Source organism: Lactuca saligna, chromosome 8 (assembly GCF_052625555.1).
Source record: "Lactuca saligna cultivar CGN05327 chromosome 8, ASM5262555v1, whole genome shotgun sequence".
In the NCBI taxonomy this organism is placed as follows: domain Eukaryota; kingdom Viridiplantae; phylum Streptophyta; class Magnoliopsida; order Asterales; family Asteraceae; genus Lactuca; species Lactuca saligna.
The window spans coordinates 105,282,517-105,297,029 of NC_136424.1; the positions used below are offsets into that span (position 1 = coordinate 105,282,517).

Sequence of the window (14,513 nt, forward strand, 5' to 3'; positions counted from 1 at the left end):
CACTTATTGGCATGACCATGTTTGAATGTCTCTTTCCTGAACACCAGATCCACATCCATAAGTCCATAACCCAATAAGATTTGGGTTTTTGATTAGTGTGGAAGTTGGTGATGATTTGGTTAAGGGATTTGAATTTTAATTGTGGCTTTGTTTCTCAAAGAGAATTGGCATATATTTTTTGGACCGATGTTAAACTCTAAATAAGGCTACCTAATTTAGCTATATTGATGTAGAAAGAGTAATAAGCATATAATGCTCCAAACCAAACTAGCTTCAAAGTTTACATCTGCAAATAGCATGCATAATATATGATGCATGATTTTTCTTTCGTGTGACAGAATTATCACATATGATTAACCTGAAAGAGTTGGATTTAAGTGATACCCAGTTCAATGACACACCGAATATCCAAGGTAAATGAATACTTTTCTTCTTTTAGGCTTGTTAACTTGTGAATAGTTCAAAAGATAAAGACTCTATTTGGTACGACATAAATAGCTAATAAGCTTGCTTATTTTTCAAACTTAATGAGTTAATTTATTTTTCAAGCTTTTTTAAATTGTTATGTTTAGCATGTCAAAGATAGATTGTAAGCTAGGTTTTTAAAAAGTTGCTTGGCCTAGTTTTTCAGAAGCTCTTATTTTTTCCGAATATACCCTTAACTAATTATGAAAAACATATTTTTAAAAATGTCATTTTATGTTATTTTTTATCTTCCAGTTAGGTTTTACCAAATATCATTTTTTATCAGCTAACAACTATTTTTTCAGTTATCGGCTAGCAACTAGCTTTTCATTTAATACACCAAACATAGCCAAAGTAGTTGAACTCCAATCGATCGGTATCATAAATCTTTCATAATTACAAACTTTATAAGACGACGGTTTGTCCAAAGAAATGATTCTCTTTTCTCTACCACATGTATGAGCTTATCCTAGCCATTGTAACTTGTGAATAATGGATAAGGTTCTCGAATGCTAATGAAGCCTAAATTCTTCAATGTTCACAAACTTTACAAGACAATGCTTGGTTTCTCTATGAAGAGCCTTCCTTTTTTCAGCTTGTAGGACCATATCGAGATTGAAAAGGATGGAGAGTATAAATCTTTCACGCACGAGATTCACAAGAGCATCATCTCATGCCTTAGTGTCCTTCCATCCCTCAAGTTTCTTGATCTTACAAGTTCTTTTTTATGGAGAAGCTCGTTTCATATCCAAGGCATGTTTATCTTAAAAAAATCACCAATAAAGAAATTAAATACAAATATTATTTATTAATTTCTATTTTTGCTAATCAGTTTTATGAAAATGATTTATTTAATTCAGTATTCTTTAATTTGTCTAGTTTGGAAGTCCCCCTATTGAGCAATACTGGTTTCAGTGGAACACTACCAATGGAAGGTAACCTTCTTTCGTCATTACTTAATATTATAAGAACGTGTTATTATTCTCTAAATTAAGAACTCATCGACACCCTATCTAGCTTCAACCATCAATAAATAAATACATGACTTGTAACAAATTCTTTTTTCAGGGTTTTTGTTTAGTAAACCTCTTTTAATTTGTTGTCATCCAGCTTTTGCCTCTTTTCACAATCTGGATGTCTTAGATTTGAGCAACAACCATTTTACTGGGAGTGTCCCTTTAGCAATACATGCATTATCTTCCCGAAAATCTCTCTCATTCGCGAACAATGAGCTCAATGGCTCAATACTTGATCACGGTATTGTTGTGATTATTTTCTAACATTACCTTTCCTTGATGAGTTTTTGGGTAATCTTTTTGAAGCCAAATGCAAGTCATATTAATCTTTTGTAACTTACCTTTCTGATAGGGTTGCGTGAGTTGAAGAACCTCCATGAGTTGGATCTTAGTAACAACATGCTCCATGGAAGTCTGCCTCAGTGTTTGAAAAATCTATCATCTCTTTAGTTGTTAGATATTTCTTCAAATCGATTCACAAGGATAATTGTGTTGAAGACTAATTTAAAGTCAATGAAATGAAGTGAAATAAGTGCTCTCGTGTCTATCTTCATAACAATTAAAGTCTTTCATATTTCCTACTTTTACTTAAGTCTTTTCATGTTTCCAGCATTTACTTTTTCAGTTGTAAGTTCTACTATATATTGCAGCCTTCTGTTCTTTGTTTAACATAGAAAAATACATGAGAGCTTTTCTGCATTTTGCATTGTTCATTTGTTTTGAACCAACATTGTGGTATCATATCTTAGGTTGCATTCCTAAGTCTCTTTGGTTTGTTTTGATGGCATAAATCCTCAACAATATTAGCATGTCTCACCCTCAAATTCCAATCTTTAAGGGAGACTCCTACGATTTTTCGAGTACCAAAATGAAGACTTTGTTCAAGTCACAAGATTTGTGGGATCTTGTTGAAAATGGGTATGCGGAAGCAAGCACGGATGAGACACATCAAAGAGAAAATCAAAAGAAAGATGCAAAAGCCTTGTTTTTCATCCAACAAGCTATTGATGAAACAATCTTTCCCAGAATCGCTACAGCAGTCACATCACGAGATGCCTAGAACATTCTCAAAACTAAATATCAAGGATCAGCAAATGTGATCACAGTTAAACTCCAGTCCCTAAGAAGAAAGTTTGAGACCTTAATATGAAACCAAGTGAAACTGTTCAAGAGTACCTAGCAAAAGCATCTTCGATTGTGATTCAGATGCATGCTTATGGAGATAATAAAATCTCTGATAAAGTTGTTGTTGCAAAATTACTGAGGAGGCTACCTTCTAAATTCGACCATGTTGTGGTGGCTATTGAGTCAAAGGATCTTGCAACATTTTCCTTTGATGAACTAATGGGCTCATTACAAGAACATGAAGCTATAATCAAAAGATCTCAGACTCAAGATGAAGAACATGAATTTCAAATCCAATGAGAACAAGGTAGATATTCCTTTGGTCGAGGAAGAGGCAGAGCATCATCTTGTGGTCGTGGTCAAGGGAGATCACAAGGGTCACTAGTTCAATGTGATCATTGTAAGAAGTTTGGTCATAAAGAAGAAGATTGTTGGACAAATCAAAACCAAGCAAAGTACACTGAAGAGGAATTTGAAGAGAATGAAGATTACTTATTCATGACCCACATTCATTTGGTTGATGTCACAAAGGAGATATGGTATATAGATAGTTCATGCTCTAATCATATAACCAGTGTACGTGACAAGTTCAAATCCTAAACAAGATAGGAAAATCATGTGTTCGTCTCAACAATGATTAACCAATTGCGATAAAAGGAATAGGAGTTGTGACGGTTTGCATCGAAGGAAAGGATAAACTCATCAATGATGTTCATTTTACACCAGGTCTGCCCACAATCTGATAAGTGTAGGCCAGTTAATTGAAAATGGATTGAAGGTAGAATTTGAAAATGATGGTTTTGTAGTAAAGAAACAAAATGGTGAATTTCTATTATACTCAAAAATGATGGAAATAGGATGTTTCCAGTAGATTTTTCACGAAGAGAAGGATATATGAAGATGTGTATCAAGGATGATGAGTCAAGATTATGGCACTATCGATATGGTCATTTGTATGTAAAAGGTCTACAACTATTAACAAGAAAATAGATGGTAAACGCGCTGCCAACCATAAGAGATTCCACGCATGTGTGTGAAGGGTGTGTCTTAGGTAAGCAAACACGAAGATCCTTTCCGAAGCGGTAAGCAAGACGAGCAACACTAGAGCTAGTATGTGCAGATATTTGTGGTCCAATAAGGACATAATCACACTTAGGGAGTAAGTACTTCTTGCTTTTTATTGATGATTTCACTCGTATGTGCTGGGTCTACTTCACCAAAGCGAAATTTGAAGCCTTCGAGCACTTCAAAAAATTCAAATACCTTGTCAAAAACAAGGAAATGTTGTAATCAAGATTTTAAGAAATGACAGAGGCGGTGAATTCATCTCAAAGGAAGTCACCACATTATGTGAAGAAGAAGGAATAAGAAGAGAATTGACAGCTCCTTACACACCTAAGCAAAACGGAATCACAGAGAGTAAAAATAGGACTATTGTGGAGATGGCTCGATCAATGCTAAAAAAAATTAAGTTGTCTGACTCCTTTTGGGCAGAAGATGTAGCCACAGTTGTGTATCTCCTTAATCTATCTCCCAACAAAGCAGTATGGAATAAAACACCTTTCGAGTTCAAGCACACTGTTGATCATTTGTGCATTTTTGGTTGTTTATGCTATGCATTGGTCACCACAAATTGGCACAAGCTAGAAGAGAAGTACAAGAAATACATCTTTGTGGGGTATTGTACAATGTCAAAGGCCTACAGGTTATTTGATCTATAAATAAGTATATTATTATCAATCATGATGTGATTTTTGAAGAATATTCAAGTTATGTGGATACATCTGCTCACACAAACTTAATGCCATAGCCAAATTCATTTGAAAATGTAAAAGATGAAGTGCATGATCATCTGATCAATACACCCATGTCTCCTCTATCAAGTCTGACACCAAGCTCTACTCATGATGAATCATCTTCTGCTACGCCCTCGAGGACCACATTTGGCTCTTCTGATGTGTTGTCTCTAGAAACTCCACCACTCATATATAGGAACTTGAATGGAATTTATGATAGCACTATTGCCCTATTCATTGGTGATCCAGTCTCAACAGATGTGGCACTTCAAGATGATAACTAGAAGAAAGAAATTGAGGAAGAAATTATGGAGATCGAAAAGAATGAGACATGGGATCTGGTGAAACCTGAAACTGGAAAGCATTCAATTCCTTTAAAATGGGTTTTTAAAACAAAGTTCAATGCCGATGGTAGTCTCCAAAAGCATAAAGAAAGATTAGTTGCTCGTTGTTTTAGACATGAACAAGGTGTAGATTTCAATGAAACATTCTCATCGGTGGCAAGAATTGAGACAATAAGGTTAATTTTTGCATTAGCTGCACAACAACAATGGGAAGTTTACCAGTTTGATGTTAAGTTAGCATTCTTAAATGGGGACCTCAAAGATGAAGTTTTTGTTCAACAACCCGAAGGATTTATTGTTCCCGGGCAAGAAGGGAAGACATATAGGTTGAAGAAGGCATTATATGGTCTTAAACAAGCTCCGCGTGCATGGTACAACAAGATTGACAACTTATTTCGCTTCAACGGTTTTCAGAAATGTCCAAGTGAACCTACCATGTATTATAAGAAGCAAGGTGATGCAGGGATCATGTTAGTCAGTCTCTATGTTGATGACATGATCTATATAGGGTCGTCTAAAGAGCTTATTTATCAATTTAAAATGGAGATGATGAAGACGTTTGAAATGACAGACCTTAGAAACCTACATTATTTTCTTGGGATTGAAATAAAGCAAACAAACACTGGTATTTTTATTGCTTAAGAACAATATGTATCAGACATGCTAAAGGGTCTCAACATGGAGAATATTGAATAAGTCACAACTCCTATGAAAACTAATGAAAAGCTAACATGTGAAGATAGCACAGTAATGACAGATCCTCAAAATTACAGGAGCATAGTTAGGAGGTTAATCTACCTCACTTGCAGAAGACTAGACATAAGTTTTTCATTGGGAGTAGTTTCAAGATTCATGCACAAACCCACAAAACAACACTATGGAGCTGTCAAAAGAATTATTCATTACTTAGCTGGTACCAAGCATTATGGTATCTGGTATGTGAACTTTAAAAGGTTTGTGCTAAAAGGATACAGTGACAATGATTGGGGAGGATCACAAGAAGACAGGAAAAGTAAAATAGAGAATTGCTTCAGTACTGGGTCTGGAATAATTTCATGGCAGCCAAAGAAGCAAGCAATGGTACCTTTATCATCAACTAAGGCGGAATATGTGTCAGTCATAATTACCGCGTGTCAAGCTGTGTGGTTACGAACACTTATGGGTGATCTTATGCAGGAACAAAGGGAACCAACTGTGATTTATTGTGACAGTCAATCAATAGTTGGCATGACAAGAAACCCAGTTGTGCATGGGCATACCAAGCATATCGAAATTAAGCATCACTACATTCGCGACTTGGTGGCAGCAAGTGTAAGATCGGTGGAGTTTTGTCCTACTTGAGAACAGTTGGCCGATATGTTCACTAAGGCTCTTCCCCCTACACTTTTTCAGCGTCTTCGAGCTTGTATTGGCATTGGAAGCTTTGAATCAAAGGGGGTGTTGAAGATTGGTTCAAAGTCAATGAAATAAAGTAAAATAAGTGCACTCGTGTCTGTCTTCATAACAGTTGAACTCTTTCATATTTCCTGCTTTTACTTAAGTCTTTTCATGTTTCCAGCATTTACTTTTTTAGTTGTAAGTTCTACTATATATTGCCGCCTTCTGTTCTTTGTTTAACATAGAATATTACACGAGAGCTTTTTTGCATTTTGCATTGTTCATTTGTTTTGAACCAACAAATTGTGCAATCAATCATTGCTAATCTTACATCTCTAGAGTACATCGATTTTAGTAATAACATGTTTGAAGGTTCATTACCTTTCAGCTCGTTCTCCAGTCATATAAAGCTTGAGGTGGTTCGATTCAGAAGCGACAATGATATATTTAAGGTAGAAATAGAAGAACCTTTAGGCTGGATTCCAAAGTTCTAGTTGGAAAGTCTTGAGCTATCTAACTGTAATGTGAAAATACCTAAAGGATGTGTTATTAATATTCTCAGGTTTTTAATTCACCAACACAACTTACGGGATATAGACTTGTCTCACAATTCCTTGGAAATTCTTTTAAAAAAATAACTTCAGTAGCTCTATTCCTAAGCAGTTGTGTCAATTAGGTAATGTGGTTTAATAGACTTATCAGGTAACTCGTTTTTCTAGTTCATTACCTAGATGCCTTCAAAATATTAGTGGCCCAACTGACCTTGCTTTCGAAAAAAGTATCATACTTTGGTCCCCATATACCCTTCGTCCAGCTTTGCATTATGGGAGGATTCTATGGGTGGAGCAATATATCCACTCCGCCATTGATGTATTCGAAACACAAGACCAAGTTCAGTTTACAACAAAAAGGATCGCTTTCATCTACAAGGGTGGTATCGTTGATTACATGACGGGATTGGATTTTTCCTGTAACAAGCTAACAGGTGAAATTCCATAAGAACTGGGATTCTTAACCCAACTTAGTGCTTTAAACCTATCTCATAATCACCTCACTGGACCCATTCTAGTGAGCTTCTCAAATCTTGCAAATATAAAGAACATGGACCTTTCTTCAAATGGTTTGACTGGCAAAGTTCCATCTGAATTGACTGAGCTTACCTCTCTATCTACTTTCAATGTTTCTCATAACAATCTATCAGGCAGACTCCAAGAAATGAATGCATAGTTTGGCACCTTCACAGAGGAGAGCTATGAAGGGAATCCACTTCTTTGTAGACCACCACTAGAGAAGAAATGCATGAATAATTCACATCTGACCAATTCATCGGTTGAAGAAGACAATGATCAGAAATGGTATGATATTGATATGACATGATTTTATGGAAGTTCTTATTCGACATGTGTTGTGTTCTTATTGGGATTTGTTGCAATTCTTTGCACCAATCCTCGGTGGCGTACTTTGGCTAGACTCGATTGAATTTTATATGTTTACGTTTTATTATTTCCTTGATGATTCTTTAAGGAATCTTTCCATGATCATCCATAAATAGAACCTCCTCCGCTTCACTTTCAGTACATGTTTTTCGTGTTATGTTTATGCTTTATTCTTGGTTATGTGTCGGGTTGTGCATATGGATTTTGTGTTATGTTTCTGCTTCATTTTCCGTCTCATATAATCTGCCAAATTGCAGTAACTTACATAACATATTTTCCAACATTTTGCCTGATACACCCTCCCTTAAGATATAATTGCATGAGCACCAGGTTTCTCTTATTTTTTATTGAATTTACCATCTTTGAATGAATTGGTTAATGTCACTACTTGTCTATTATTCTAAAATAGGCTAATAACATTAGTTATATTTTATTTCAATAAGTCGAACAATTCAAGAGGAGCAGTTGTAGAGATGGTAGAATCACGAAATGGAAGTTTGTGACTTTTATTAATGTTGCATGGATTATAGGAAAATTTATAAATACTTGGAATTTGTCATGGAAAACTACAATATAATGTTTTCAGTATAGAGATAGATGGATGTCCCAAGCGATGGTTCCATTCATGTGTCGAGGCTTTGATCGCAGCGTAAATAGAAGCTTTAATGATCGAGTGAAAAGTAGGAGAAGATGGTTGCCATTCATAGACGCCATGTTTAGTTGGACCTCAGAGTAGACATTTTCCCTGTGAAAGGCTCTTTTACATGAAAAAATAGGCCAAATTTTAATTAGTACTTTAATGTTTCTCATAAAAATCTGTCATGCAAACTCCCAGAAATGAAAGCATAGTTTGGCACATTCGCAGAGGCAAACTATGACGGGAATCCACATCTTTGTAGATCACCACTCGAGAAGAAATGCACAAATAACTCACATATTTCCATTCATCAATTGAAGAATACAATGATCATAAATGGTATGATATGGATATGACATGCTTCTATGGAAGTTCTTATTCGACAATCCATGTGTTGTGTTCTTATTCGGATTTGTTGAAATTCTTTGCACCAATCCTCGGTGGTGTACAAGGTGGCTAGAATTGGTTGAAGATTGTATGTTTACATGTTATTACTTCCTTTCAAGCAACTCTTCCCACCATCTTAGTATGCATCTCATGGACTCTTGTAAGACCCTAAGTTCCAAGTTTTATGGTTTGTTGTGTATAAATCTAGGTTTCTATGCCTTAATCATCATGTCCTTAATTATTGGTGGTGAGATCTCATAAAGTTTGCAACTTTATGAATCTCTAGGTCATTTTGGGCCTTTGATGCTTTGGATCTGGAGTAATATTCAGTTTTAGCATCATGCATGGAACATTTGGTCAAAAAAACTCATTTTGACCTAATAGATTCCAAGACATGCATTGGTCATGATGTGACAATCGTCAATCTTGAGTCAAGTCAAGTCATCAGGTCAAGCCGGTCAACTCGATTAAACCTTATGTATTAGGGTTTGTGTTATGTTCTTACTGTATAACTTGCTATATTAATGGGAAAACATCACTTGAGAAAAGTCTCGTGTTAAAAATTTCCTAAGCCCTAGTGCTAATCAATGAACTAAACTGATAAAAACCATGTTGCATACTCATTGGGAGTGTGTGGGATCCTTAACCATGACTTAACGGGGCTCAAGAGACTTGCATTGCGGAGCCAAACACTCACAAATGCCACACTTGAAATCTCTCTCAAATATCTCTCTGTATGAGAAATCTCTCCAAGAATGTCAAATCTCTCCCAAATCTCTCCAAGTATGCGAAATCTCTCTCAAATATCTCTTTGTATGAGAAATCTCTCCAAGAATGTCAAATCTCTCCCAAATCTCTCCAAGTATGAGAAATCTCTCCCAAATCTCCCTCAAATAGTTCCCGTAACTTTTTAGAATCATTCGGGTCATTCCGGCCCTTAACCGGGTCAAAAACGGCTTAAAACGGGGCGAAAACGAGAAAAATAGGCTTTAGGAACCGAAACCAAGAAGAGAGGCTTCTTAGGCAAGGACCGAGCCTCTGTTGGCTGTGGCATGCGAGGACCGAGCCTCTGTTGGCTAAAGAATGCGAGGACCGAGCCTCTGTTGGCTGTGGCATGCGAGGACCGAGCCTCTGTTGGCTAAAGAATGCGAGGACCGAGCCTCTGTTGGCTAAATGCACGCGAGGACCGAGCCTCGGTTCTCTGTCGCCTCATCTGCTCCCTTCTTCTCGCTCTGTCTCTACCCGCCTCTCTGTCTCTTCCCTACTCTCGATCTCTACTCCGCCCCTCTGTCTCTTCGCACCCTCTGTTCTCTCCTCCCCCCTCTCGGTTCCTTCCCTCTCTCTTCTCCCCTCTCGGTTCCTTCCCTCTCTCTTCTCCCCTCTCGGTTTCTACCCTCCCTCCTCTCGGTTTCAGCATCAGAAGGCCGAACCTCGGCCAGACTTCGGGAATTTGTCACTTTTAGCCCATTTTTGATATTTTTAACATTTTAAGCCCGTTTTTCGTGATTTTAAAGCGGGATTTTCTCCAGAAATTATATTTTAACATAATAAACCCTAAATATTCATAATTTAAACATATTTTTATGAAAATCATTATCTAAATAATAAAGATCTAATGGGGGATTTATTTAAGGTGGAGTGTTGACTTTGCCTTAACTTATGACACAAGCAACCACCCCACACCCACTCTATGACCAGCCATACCTCCCCACCTTACCTATGTCACTTCAATGTCCCCTTACACTCAAATTTCACTCACTCCCACGTTTTTTTTGAGCTGGAACAAACAACCACACTCCTCATTTTCTCTCATTTCTCTCATTCCACTAAGTAACAAACACCACTTTTCTCTCAAACTTTTTCTACACAAATTTTCGAGATTCAAGGCTGATTTCAAGTGTTCTTCCACTCTTAGTAAGTAAAAATTCATCCTCCCTATTATTATTTCACTTCCTTCTACTCAAATCTTTGATTGCTTACACAAACTCCATAACCATAATGTTAGATTCTCGAAAACCTTCAAGGCATCTCCAAGTGTTCTTGAATTAAACACTTCCATTCTTCAACAATCATCTACTGAAATCACTTAAGGTGAGTTCATACCCCTACATTTTCATGTTTTCTCAAGTTTTTAGGGGGGAATACAAGTTAAAACACCAAGAACATAACTAAAATTTTCTAACAGCCTTCATCAGAAAAGTTCAACTCCATTCACGGACTGTTTTGGGCATCTTGAACATTTTTGTTTTCAAAACTGTACAAGGTTCAAATAGTTCATGTTTTTAGCTTTAAAATGACTACTTGCACATATCCATACGATTTTTCTACAATTTATGGTGATTTTTACAAAACTGCCTATCATTTCAAACAACAATCCGGACCAGTCTGTGATTATGGACTTTTTCACACAAGTTGAAGGTCATTAAAAATCGTGATAAAAATTATGAGTAAACTAGACACATTTTGTGAACTCTCAGAGTTTACGGATCTAGTTTTCGACTTCGTATGATTTTTCTATGATTTTTCCAAAACAGGGCAGAATGGCTAAAGTTAGCCAACAACATGTAAATATCATAACACTTTGTATTATGTTGAGCAAAGTGTATAATCATAAGCTCTAATATTTGAATGTGTTTCCTTGTTAGTTTATCATTATGAACTGAAACTAAGTCATTCATACTAAATATTATTCATTCATTTTGGAACACGTATTATTTAACTATAAAAAGTATAGTTTGATAAATTCACAACACTAATACATTTCCATAAAAGAATTCATACATATTACACACATTTTAGATAAACTATAATAGGTATAGTTTATGATACATCACTCAACACACTCGTACAAAAAGGGTACATTCATACAAGAAAGATTTATATTCACACACATTTCACGTAAACTTGTTAACCTATGTTGTGAGACTCTCTCTCTCCCCGTACGTCCGAGTGTGGGATATAATTCCTGGTAGTTATAATCAGAATCTCCTTGAGGGAGAACGTGATACTTGTATATAGATCTATATTGGGTTTGACACCCCACACCTTGCTGCTAGCTATAGTGGGACCTGCAGGTCTACGGGTGACAAATGTCATTTCATTTTCGCGACGCCTGAGAAACGTTGTGGCAGGTTCACATAGTCACAGTATGATTATAGCGACTCACCTAGGGAGTTAACAATTCATAAAGTTTACGGGATTTCATAAAACCGAAGTTGGTTTTAGGTTGATTAAAAATTTACTTTCCATATCATTTTAAACTCACGACATTTCTACTAAGTAATGATGATTTCTTATACATTTTGGTCTTTGGTTATAAGGCAACATTTTACGGATTTCAAGGAAAATATCGGATTTTTCTGAAACAAACGCGACATTTACATGTGAAAGACTTCTACTAAGATTATTAATAAAAGCTTATGAACTCACCAACCTTTGTGTTGACACTTTTCAAACAACTTGTATTCTCAGGAAAACACTAAACAGGTAATCAAGTGCTTTTGAGGATGGGACGTTAAGGCGTCAAACTTTTCATATTTTGACAACATATTGTAATTGATTTTGAAACATGTAATTCATACAAGTGATGTAACTTTTTCAATTATATATATGTTGGTTGTGTTTGCTTAAATTACTATTGAAATTGTGGTTATGATACTATACATGAAGTCCTCCACCCCCAGACGTTTACGCCATCCTTGGTTTGGGGGTGTGATAGATTGGTATCAGAGCACGGTTTATAGTGAATTAAGTATGTCAATCCACATAAGATATACAAACTATAAACACATTTGGGACTAAAAGTCTCTGATTCTTAAAATGCTTTAACGAGTTGTACTTTTAGAAAACAAATAATTTCTTGTTTTAAAGTATACTTACATGCATTCTATACCAGCATGGTGTCATAACTTAGGAGAACATAAATTGAAAGAGGAGGAGTCGAACATTATTAATACGCCTTAGCATGTGTAATCAGTTCTGGGAGGGATATAGCCTGATCAACTATATCCGTCCAAGAAGTAAATTACGCACACTAAGGAATAGTCGTAATGAGCGACAAATCTGATAACCTAATTACACTCCATAAAGAACACGCTAAGAACCAAATATAAACATTTAAAAATACTATAGGATTATTTGTACGTTTCTATAGCGCCAGATTATTATTTTCCGATATGTGCTTCTTAACCCCGTTTCTCGTGCAGACGACATGGCAGGATTTCATATACCCGGGGACCCCTATTTTCCCAATCAGGGAAACGCGGGAGGGATCCCGAAGAGGATCCCGAGGAGGATCCCAAAGAGGATCCCGAGGAGGAAGACGAACAAGAAGAAGAAGAGGAAGACGACCAAGAAGAAGAGGAAGACGAAGAGGAAGAAGAGGAAGGTGATGAGATAGTCATGTTTGGGAACGAAGCGGAGGAACCACCAGAAGTATTCAACCCCCCCTACATCGCGAGGGTACCCGCGCACCGTTTTGGATACAACGGACCTGAACCCCCTTAGGTAACAACGATCGAAAGATGGAGCCGACAACAACGCCAGCGGTCACCATATGGCTACCAACGAGGTTACTATGATCTCACTCATGGTGGACTGGCTGATAGAGCTCTCCCCGTCATGATACAAAGAATAGCAAGTATGGATGATCGTGGTAGGACGACGACCGATTAAGTCTGGGAGTTAAGTGCCATCGTACAGTCTACTACTGATCACACCAGAGACCTGGAACGAGACTCCCACCACAGAGACCAACTCATTCAAGACCTTCTCGCAGCCCAAGCAGAAACAAGAGAGTATCGGGAAAGATACATGGCACTCGAAGAGAGAATGGTTGCAGCCGAACGCAGATTGGCGGAACTACAGGGCGCATCGACATCATCGCAGCCTCCGTCAAATAAGGGTCGCAGTGATTAGAACTCGTTACTATTCCCACGTCTTAGCAGTAAAATTTTATGAGTACGCGTTGGTGCTACTCTTTGTATGTAGGTTGACCCTGCGACTATGTGATTACACTATTCAAAGGGCTTTTGTAATACCAAAACTACCTTTTGTAACGATGTAATGTAGACCCTTATGAAGTCAAACTTTTCCCTCTAAACGTTATGTACTAAAAGTTATCAATGAAATTTGGCATGTGTTTTATTTATTGAATGTTTGGCACTATACATCATAACCTGATCACACAAACAGTTTACGAATAATAAAGTTATGATAAAATACAAGAGGGATGAAACCAGTAACACTCGACTCATTATCACTATTGAAGTCTTACCGACTAGTCATTTTTTTTATGATAGAACCATGCCACCAAGGAAAAGACCAAGGCCTTACAACAACACAGTGCCACCTCCACCACCACCTCCGCAGTTTGATCCTGCAATGTTCCAGGCTGCAGTAACGGCAGCCGTGGCGGCAGCAATGTCGCAAATGGGAACCAATGGTTCTGGCGGTTCTGGATCCGGAGCTACCAATTCCATTCATGGGGACAGCACGGGGCGTACGAGGGAGTGCTCTTACAAAGACTTCACGAATGGCAAACCCGACCCTTTCAATGGAAGCGGGGGCGTTATCACACTGGTGCAATGGTTCGAAAGGACCGAGGCAGTTTTTGAAATCTGCGCTTGTCCTGAAGCGAGCAAGGTCAAGTATGCGGCATTCACTTTCACTGGAAAAGCACTTACTTGGTGGAATGGCCGAGTTAAATCACTTACTCCTGTAGTAGCTAACGCAATCAGCTGGGAGGATTTGAAAGCCCTAATGTTAAAGGAATACTGCCCGAGGGGCGAAATACAAAAACTTGAAGAACTTTGGAACCTCAGAATGACAGGCACTGATCTTGAAACTTATACTGCCCGTTTCAACGACCTAGCACTCCTCTGTCCAACAATGGTCACTCCAGAAGAGAAGAAGGTGGAACGATATCTCTG

General features: G+C 37.4%; 1 long non-coding RNA gene and 1 pseudogene across 1 annotated transcript; both read left to right on the forward strand.

Moving 5' to 3' along the window:
• Nucleotides 1-1,314: 1,314 nt before the first annotated feature.
• LOC145008532 (uncharacterized) lies at nt 1,315-2,077 on the forward strand. The gene is made up of 3 exons (XR_013663521.1): nt 1,315-1,400; nt 1,576-1,722; nt 1,834-2,077. It is a non-coding gene; the product is annotated as an uncharacterized LOC145008532 (long non-coding RNA).
• Nucleotides 2,078-5,496: 3,419 nt separating this feature from the next.
• Nucleotides 5,497-6,087, forward strand: LOC145009977 (secreted RxLR effector protein 161 pseudogene; annotated as a pseudogene).
• The last annotated feature ends 8,426 nt before the right edge of the window (nt 6,088-14,513 follow it).